This window comes from Ursus maritimus, unplaced genomic scaffold (genome assembly GCF_017311325.1).
Source record: "Ursus maritimus isolate PB19 unplaced genomic scaffold, ASM1731132v1 scaffold_83, whole genome shotgun sequence".
Classification (NCBI taxonomy): Eukaryota; Metazoa; Chordata; class Mammalia; order Carnivora; family Ursidae; genus Ursus; species Ursus maritimus.
Window position 1 is genome coordinate 51,172 of NW_024427030.1, and position 9,989 is coordinate 61,160.

A 9,989-nucleotide genomic window follows, 5' to 3' on the forward strand; every position below is an offset into this window, starting at 1 on the left:
TGTTTCCTTCTCTCTCTAATCTAACTTTTGATTATCTCATTTCTCCTATTCATTTATTTTCCTTTCACCCACCCTCGCTGTATGTTTTCCAACGTCACATTTTGGCATTTGCAACATATTCCTACAAAAGCATTGATGGGCAAACACTCAATTCTTCCTTACTTCCTACCTTTAGAACACTTCAGCACCGTCTCTACTGATTGAGCCAATGGATGCAACAAATGAATCTGTGGTATCTGAATTTGTATTGATTGGACTTTCAAATGGAAGATGCATCGTTTTCTGTTTTGGTTCTTCTCTGTGTTCTACATGGGAATGATCCTGGGAAACTTCCTCATTGTGTCCACGGTAATTATTGACTCATTTACACACACCCATGTACTTCTTATTGGCCAACCTCTCTCTACTTGATCTAGGTCTGTCCTCTACCACAGTGCCCAAAATGATCTCTGATCTTTTCACTGACTGCAACATCATTTCATTTCCAAAATCCATGATACAGATATTTTTTATTCTCATTATGGGTGGAGGTAGGATGGTGCTGCTCATAGCCATGGCATATGACCGGTACATTGCAATCTGTAAGCCTCTCCACTACCTGACCATCATGAGCCCCAAAATGTGTGTTTCCTTTTGTAGTGGCTGCCTGGATAGTGGGGATAATCCATGCTGTCTCTCAGTTTGTTTTTGTCATAAATTTGCCCTTTCGTGGCCCTAATGAAGTAGATAATTTTTACTGTGATTTTCCTCGGGTCATGAAACTTGCTTGTGTAGACACTTACAAGCTAGAGTTTGTAATCGTCGCTAACAGTGGGTTTGTATCCATGGCTACCTTCTCCTCTAATGATATCCTATATCTTCACTTTGGTCACTGTCCAGGAACGTTCTTCAGGGGACTTGTCCAAAGCATTTGTCACATTCTCAGCTCACATCACTGTAGTGATTTTGTTTTTTATGCCATGTATGTTTCTCTATGTGTGGCCCTTCCCTACAACATCACTGGATAAGTACTTGTTCATTGTTGACTTTGCTATCACCCCCGTCTTGAATCCTGCCATCTACACATTATGAAACAAAGACATGAGAGTGGCCATGAGAAGACTGGGCAAACGGATTGTGGGTCCTAGTGGGATCTCATAATGAATGGAGCAGATCTAGATACAACACGCTTCGGGCTCACCAAGAACACTGCTAGTCATGTGACTGTCATCGTTACTATGGTAAGAACTACTATTTGGAGAAATAGTTGAACAAAGTTCTACCTGTAGCAATTGATTGTTGAGTCAGAGGTGACTTTATTTTGCTAACCACAGAGACTAAATTGACTTCACCTACTTCCATTATGAAGAGTGATGACAATAGAAAACTGAGCTGATTTGTAAGAATAAACTTAACATTCAGATATCTTCTGGGTGACATTTTTGGGACCTGATAATTGTTTTAATTCTAAATTATAAATGAATACCTCAAAAATGATAAATATATCTCATAGTAAACTTATGGATTTAGTAGATAAAATGTGACTTTGAGTAAATCAAAATCAATAAATTATATTTTGTAATTCCTATTTCAATTTTAGTTTAACTTAGAAAAGAACAAAATCAACTACGTTACTTACATTGAGCCCCAAACACAAACTTGACTTTATCAGCATAGGATGATATTTTAGTTTTGCGTTTAGATTTGAGTGATTATAAGTAGAGAGAGAATTTCCTTAACACTATCAATACTTAAGATAAATACAAACCAGGGCTTTTTGCATTTTGTCTGCCTTTGTATTATTCTAAAAATGTGGTCTTTCCGTTATTCAATCACCTGGTTTATTTAAAAAAAAAAACACATAGAAAGTATAGCTGTTCCAAAGGAAAATAATGTATTTAGAGGCCTTGGATTCCTTGAATATGGTTTCTTGGCCAGATAAAACATCCCCCCAAGAGTTTATGTATCTGAGTTTGATAGTCTTCGATAAATGTCAAGCCAAAAATGGTAAGGCATATTCAGTTTGAGTGTTTCTACATTTGTAATAAATCCTTTATTAAAGTTACATGTAACATTTTTGCTTATTTGTTTCTACTGCTCTCAAAATATGCTTAATTAAGGAAACTAATGTCTATATTTTTTGTCCAGTGTATCCCTAGGAAACTTTCCAATAACATCTCTACTTCCTCCATGTAAATTAATCATTAATATGTCTTTTAATGTGGGGCGCCTGGGTGGCTCAGTCAGTTAAGCATCTGTCTTCAGCTCAGGTCATGATCCCAGGGTCCTGGATCCAGCCCTGCATCTGGCTCTCCGCTCAGCGGGAAGCCTGCTTCTCCTTCTCCCTCTGCCTGCTGCTCCCCCTGCTTGTGCATGTGCTTGCATGCTCTCTCTCTTTCCTTCTGTCAAATAAAAATAAATAAAATCTTTTAAAAAAAACTTCTTTTAATGCTTTGGTATTCATCTGGATGGGAAGTTCTTCTTTACTTGATCATTGCTAAACACTCCCTCTTTCAAATATCTCACTGGGCTTCTGAGAAACTAGTCTCTCGCTTTTCCTCCTACTCTTTGGGAATTCCTTCCCAGTAGCAGTTTGCTGAGGTTCTCTCAGTCAGCTCCATCACCAAACTCAGTGTTCCTCAGAATTGCACTTTGGCCTTTTCTCACTCCATATTCTCTCCCTAAGGGACATCCATTCCCTAGGATTTAATTACAATCTCAGCTAAGGGCTTTTATCGTTAAGCCGGGCTGTTATTTTTTTGAGTTCCTACTTCATAAATATAACTAACTACCTACTGACTTGATGATTCTAGGGCATCTCCCACTCAGCAGATCTGAAACTAAACTCATCTCATCCTTGAAACTGCTACTCTTTCAGGTCCCTAGTCACAATAAGGAGCACCAATATTTACCCAGTTCCTCAATGTAAAGTCTAGGAGTAATAATGGACTCCTCCTTTCCCGAATCCCTAATATTCATTAAATCTGCAAATGCCATTAATTCCAACTTCTAAACAATTCTTAAATATGTCCCCTTGTTCTCTTCCAAATATCACCATTCCTGTCTAAGACTTCATATGTCATTTTTCAAGTAGAATATTAAGTCACCTATATGTCTTCCAACTTCAAATCTTGTTTGCCTTCTCATTATCTATATTCAGAATGAGAGTTTTTTTTTTTGAGAGAGAGTGGATGTGCACACATATGCACGGGGGGGAGGGGAAGAGGGAGAGAAAAAGAGAGAGATTCTCAAGCAGGCTCCACACTCAGCTCAGAGCCCAATGTGGGGCTTGATCACATGACCCTGAGATCGTGACCTGAGCCAAACTCAAGAGTCCAACACTTAATCGAATAAACTACCCAGGCATCCCAGATTTTTTGAAATATAAATCTAAGCATGTGATCCTTCTACTTAAGACCCTTCACATGCTTGCCACTACTGTTAAATTAAAATACAAAACTACTTTTCAAGATTTATCAGGCCATCCAAGACCTGGCCCTCATCCTCCCCTCCAGCCTCACATGACAACATGCTTTTGGGAATTCATTCTTTGAAAGAATGACTGGCCAATTATTCTGTCTGAAACATTTGTCCTTTATGCTTTGCCTATTAACATTTATTCATTCTTTAAATTTCTGTTTCAACATTATTTTATCAGGAAACACTTCCCAGAACCTGAGTCCAGGAGAGCTCCTTCCATTGTATATTATTATAGCACTCCCCAGTATCACTTCTGTAACATTAGCCATACTCATAATTTCTTATCTGTTGTATGTCTTCCTCATTACATTTTAAATTCCATGTGAGGAGGGGCTGTGTCGACGTCTACTGCTATCACATCAGTACAACAGTATATAAAATCTTTGATGGATATTTATCATTAAATAAATGAACAAAACCAACAGAGTTTAAAAACAGTAGTGTTGAATAATTTATTGCTTAGTATCTGGGCTTTCTTTTTTCTTAACTTTTATTTTATACATATTTTTAAGATTTATTTATTTTAGAGAGAGAGAGAGAGGGTGAGCTGGTGGTGGGGGGTGGGAGGGTGGCAGAGGGAGAGGAAGAGACTCCTCAAGCCGACTTCCTGTTGAGCACGGAGCCCAACACAGGGCTCCACCCCAGGATCCATGAGATCATGACCTGAGCTGAAATCAAGAGTCAGCCACTTAACTGACTGAGCCATGCAGACGCCCCTCTTAACTTTTGTTTTAGATAATTATAGATTCGCATCAAGCTGCAACAAATAACACAGAGATTCTATGTACCCTTTATCCACTTTCCCCCATGGGAGAGCCTGTAAACGTATAGTTCAGTATTACAACCAGGGTATCAATGTTAATACAGTCAAGATGCAGAACATTTGTATCAGCACAAAGTTACCTTCTGCTGCCCTTTTGTACCCACACCCACTTCATCCCGCCCCTCCCTTCCCTGATCCCTGGGAACTGCTAACCTTGTCCCCATTTTTATCATCTTGTCATTTCAAGAATGTTATATATATAGAATAATAGAGTAACGTTTGGGAATTGGCTTTTTTTCTCTTGGCATAATTCCCTTGGAGATTCTTTTCACCTGCTGAAGGACAACTGGATTGTTTCCAGTTTGGGGCTACCATGAGAAAAGTAGGTATAAACATTTGAGTACATGTTTTTGTATGAACGTACATTTTCATTTCTCTGGAATAAATACCCAGTAGTAAAATTGCGAGATCATATCAAACTTGTAGTTTCTGTTTTTTAAGAAACTGCCAAACTGTTTCCCAGAATGGCTGTAACACTTTACCCTCCTACCAGCTATGCAAGACTGACCCAATTTCACTGTATCCTCACCACCACATGGTGTCGTCACTATTTTTTTTTTTAATTTAGCTATTCTGATAGGTGGGAAGAGATCTCTCATTGTGGCTTTACTCTTCATTTCGCTTACAACTAATGAGGTTGAACATCTTTTTGTGTGCTTATTTGTCATCTCTACATCCTCTTCAGGGAAAAATATCTCTTCACGTCTTTTATACATTTCCTAATCGGATTGTTTTAAGTGCTGTGTTCTGGGAATTCTTTATATATTCTGAATACTAGTCCTTTGTCAGATACATGTTTTTCAAAATGTTCTTCCTCTATGTAATTTGTCTCTTCATCTTTCAAATGGTTTTTCCCAGAGGAAAAGTTTTTAATTTTGATGAAGTCCAATTTCTCATTTCAGTGTTGACATCTACTAACTGTTTTTTCATTTAGTTTGAAATCTTTCCAGTTATTGCTCTGACAAATGATTTTTTCATTGCAATTAGGACACTTGCATGCTATGAGATTCTGAATCGTATTTAAATCTTCCGTTTTAACTTGTTGTTAGTGATACCACTCTGGCGGGGGGTGGGGTGGGGAGCACAGTCTCACCAATACCAGTGAAGGTAGAAGTCCAGGGGTACACTTGTTACAGACAGCTGGAACTGGGAGTTCCAGGGCCCCACACAGTCCCCACTGACCCTGCCATGGAGGTGGCCTCACTATCACTGGCCAATAGTGGAAGTCTCAACTCTCTATTAGAATCTCCTCAGACACAACCTCGCAGGGAGAGGAGAAGTGCCTCAATACTGCTGAGTGGGGATAGAAGTCCAGGCTCTCATATGGTCTCCAATAATACCATGGGGGTAGTTTGGGGGCCTTCTTACAAGATGGCAGGGATGAAAGCCCCAGCCTCCTTACCAGCCTTCTCTGACACCAGCCTGCTGAAGGGAAGATAGAGGGTGCCCTGTTACAGCCCTGTGAGGGTAGCAGTCTAGATGCCCACTGGATCTTTGCTGGTGTTGGTAAACATGGGGCCACAGCTTGTTCTGTGCTATTTGGCTGGAGTAGAACAGTTATTGTCTCAAACTTTCCTATCTTGCTACGTTTCCCTTCTCCTGGACCCTGGTTTAGTGAGAACAGGCTTTTATTGGGACTCTTAAAAAACTCTGTCCACCAGCACTTCCTGTTTTCCTCCTTCTTCAACTCTGAGGGAGTGTGTAGTAGGGGAGAGGGGGGCTTGCCTTAGAGAGGAGAAACAACTGCTTTCCAGCTGCTCACTGTGGTCCATTGTCCCTTGTTCATTAGGCCTTACACTGGAGGTCCACTATTGGGACTTCCTCCTGGGAGATGTGGGACTGTGTCTGCTTGCTCTCACCATCTGCCTCTGTGCTGTCAGCCAGCAGGACCTGCACCTGGTACTGTAGCATGTAGCCAGCTGTGCATAAAGTGCTCCAGCTCCTCCATCTCCTGGGAGGAGGAGGCTGATACTGCAGAGGTGTTCCTCATCCCTCCAGCTCAGTGACCTGGGTTGCGGTCATGTTCCCGCTCAGGCTGCTCTTAGTCCCAGTCCAGCAGTGGCAGAAGGTGGTTGGAAAGGGGAAGGGGAGAGAAGGCCCCAGAAAGCCACCTCCTGCCCCAAGTTCCCTCCCCACTGCCCTATGGGCTTCCTTTTTATATTTGCTTAGTCATAGGATTAAAGTACCTAATCCCCTTTTCTTTCCTTTTTCTCAATTGATTTTCTGAATTTGTTTGTCAATTCTCTGCAGTGAAATCTACTGGCAAGTTTCTTTTTGCTGGCTTCAGCCAGTTTAAATCTTGAGCGAACTTTAGCTGGGGCAGCCTGTAAATCAGTGGACTCGATCCTCTCTGATACTTTTAGTTCTCATAAGCTCTACATTAACATCCCCTACTCTTCTGTTAGCTCAGCAGCCTTCTCCACTGCCAAGCAAACCCAAGATCCATGCCCCAAGGGATTGCTCTCAAATCAGTGTGCTCTATGCCTGGCTGGAGAATTTCCTAGGGCTTTATTTCTGCCTAGATTCTCCCTCATTCACCTTAATATGCTATTCTGTCTGGTATCCAGTTGGCCATTTAGGACACAGGCATCTCAGGACAGAAGTACACTGACACGATAAAATGATTAATGGGGCTGTGGAGTGTTCACTGCATTGCAGTAGCCAGTGGGGCAGGGAGGCAACAAGAGAAATTTTCCTCTAATCTTAGAGTAGTTGTGCTTCTTCCAAACAACTAAATTATTTTACTTCATCATATATATACCGATTCATGTCACTGACCATGCATTCTTATTTCTTTTTAAATATTTCTGCCCACATTATTCTTCAGTTTGTATCCTTATACATTTTGGAATGTCAATATTTTTCAAAAATTAATTTGACACTAGCCATTATTCTGCAGCTATTCTAGAGAATTATGATTTTCCATTTTCTCAACAAGAAAAAATAAAATACAACTCTAAACAAACACAACTCAAACAAAAATAGAGCCTTGACACTTGGGACTCCATGATAGACTAGAGATCAGATTCTTTGTATCTACATATCAAATATAGATCAGCCTTACTTCTTTACAGAAATACACTAGGCTTGTTTCAATACCTTGTCATAGGTCTTATGAATGAGTATCTCCCTCAGGTAAATATCCTCTTCTTACAAACACTCCAAATAACCTCCTATATTTTCCTCTTTTGTGTTTGCATCTGTTTTCCACTGATCTCTTCAGAAATTGATCCAATAATGTACAAATTGTAGTTCTATCCAGTCAACTCAGGAAAAATAAAGGTTAAATACATTCAAGAAGACTTTTATCTTCAACACTCCAAAGTTTGGGACTGCAAGTAAATCTACAGAGGTAAACATTGGCTATAATTGATAACATGAAAGTGATCTATTTATTCCCCTACTGTCAGTTGTAAGAATTATCTTTACCTATCAGGGATTTTACATCTATTTCAAGTATGGTACTACAAGTTTAAGTATGTCTGTCCACTCAGGATATGTTTTTACACCCTCATCCCCCCATCTCAGTGCTTCTAAGCACTTCATCCCAAAGATCATGCAACTATATAGGGATATTTCTACACAAACCAACATAATGCCTCAAAATCTTCTCTCTTCCCCTCTGTTGCATTACCAGGCAATTTCTTTTTCATTATTTCTCTCATGGGGAAACCAATGTGACTCAAAGTTTAGTCCCCCAAGAAAAACTAATAATGGGCTCGGTATTGGCCTTCTCTGAGACAACAGTAGGTCACTCTCTTGTGTATCTAATTAGGTTATTTCCCATTTTGAAGAATCATATATAGCTTTGACATTGAGGGAAGATTATGTATAGAAAGTAAGACTGAGCTCTCTGAATTTCTATTCTTCCAAAAATGTAAATCCTGTAGCTCAACAGGAAGGTAGGAAAGATGCTTTTTAATTGTGAAACTGCACCTATCATGGTTGTGTCCCTCTCTCTCTCCCTTAATTCTGCTTCAGCATCTGTTTCTCTGTAAGATATTAGTGTCAGAAATATTCTCCTTTTGAAATATTTTTGTCCTTTTACTCTACACCCTCACTCTCTTACTCTCAAATTTCAACCATTGCATTGCATTGTCTTATCAAATAAATTCTACACACTGACACATAGACACACACACACACACACACACACACACACACTTTGATATGTTCAATTTGTCCCCTTAATGTGAAGATTTTTCAAGACTCATGTGTTTCTGATTTTTGTGCTCTCCAACTCATTTTAAACTTTTTTTTTTCACTGTGAAACAGACATCTGGCCTCAGCTATTCCTACCCTATTTGAGAACCAAATTCTGTTTTAAACAAAAGGAAGGAAGTCTCAATCCTCCACCTCCAGGATTCTAGTGTGGTTCCCTCTCCTTCAGTATTACTTTCCTCCACATTTGAAGGAACCAGCCAATGCCTAATCTGAGAGGCTATTCTCAGAGTCAGAAAGCTTCTGGCCCCAATCCAGGGGATGGTACAGAGGAGCTGGTAGCTATAAGCTCTGAGATGGAACGGTTCAAGGACTAACCAGATTATGTGAAGAAACAGGAAAGGGGGTTAGCAAGAGAAATCCCCAATGGCAAAAAAAAAGTCTTTCAGGAAGGGTAGCAAATTTTATTTTAAATGAATAAAAACTGAGGGTTGACAGACCACTTCCAATTAGGTTACAGTGACCCTTTCAAATATAAATACTTCTAGCCTCTTCATGACTCTTTCTAATAAGCGGGTATAGAGCACTATTGAGGAAGACCATTGGACTGGAACTTAGGCTGATTCTAGTTCTGGCCCTGTGAATGTATTCCTGTGAAACTCTGGCCAGCCATTTACCCTCACGGGGTTGGCCCTCTACCTGTAGAATGAAGTGACTGAATAGGTTCTCTCAAAGTTCTTTCCCACTTCTATACAAATCTATAATTCTGATCATCTTATTTGTTTAATATGTATCTATATTTCTTATTTAATGATGGGTCTTCCCAGGCCCTGAATGACTGGAAAAGTTTACATCTCCAAGAGGAAGGATAGCAAAATCTATGGGGACTTAACTTCTGCCAAACTCCTGAGAGCTTCACAAAGTCACCAGGGTTTTCTAAAAAGGCAGAGAAACCAAGCGCATGGTCTTTTTCTCTCTCAGATCATGAGGATTTCCTCATCAGTGACACATGCTAATTCCAGATGTTTGTAAGAAAAAGAGCAGACATTTCTTCACTCATTTAAATACTCACGTTTTATGTATATATAACTGGACTATACCAGGAAATACACGTTTGTGGAGAAGACATTATTAAATCAATTTCTGTATATATTTGTGAGGGCTACTGTTTTGTTTCTTCTATGAACAATTTAGTACCTATTTCTAGGAAATTCATTCATCACATATTTCCTGGGCTTTTTCTATGTGCCAGCTGCTGTTTTAAAAGGCAGGTGATATAGTGTTAGACAAAGCAGAAAGGGTGCCTATATAAAAATCTTTAATTTTATATTATGAAAATCTATGAATATTTGAATGAGGGTAAGCCAAATAGTGCCTGAAGGCTAAACGGATGCTTTTGGTTACTTCCTAAATTTTTTAGAGGTGATTCACCTGCCAGTTCACTGAGGCATCGTGTTCAACCACTCTATTCTACCAAACCCCACTGCCACACCCATGATTCACGTGCTTAAAGTCCTGTCTTCATCTCAGTGGTTATTTTCCCTAC

General features: G+C 39.7%; 1 pseudogene; it reads left to right on the top strand.

Annotated features, from left to right (window-relative positions):
- Positions 1–208: 208 nt before the first annotated feature.
- Positions 209–1,140, top strand: LOC121101627 (annotated as a pseudogene).
- Positions 1,141–9,989: the final 8,849 nt, after the last annotated feature.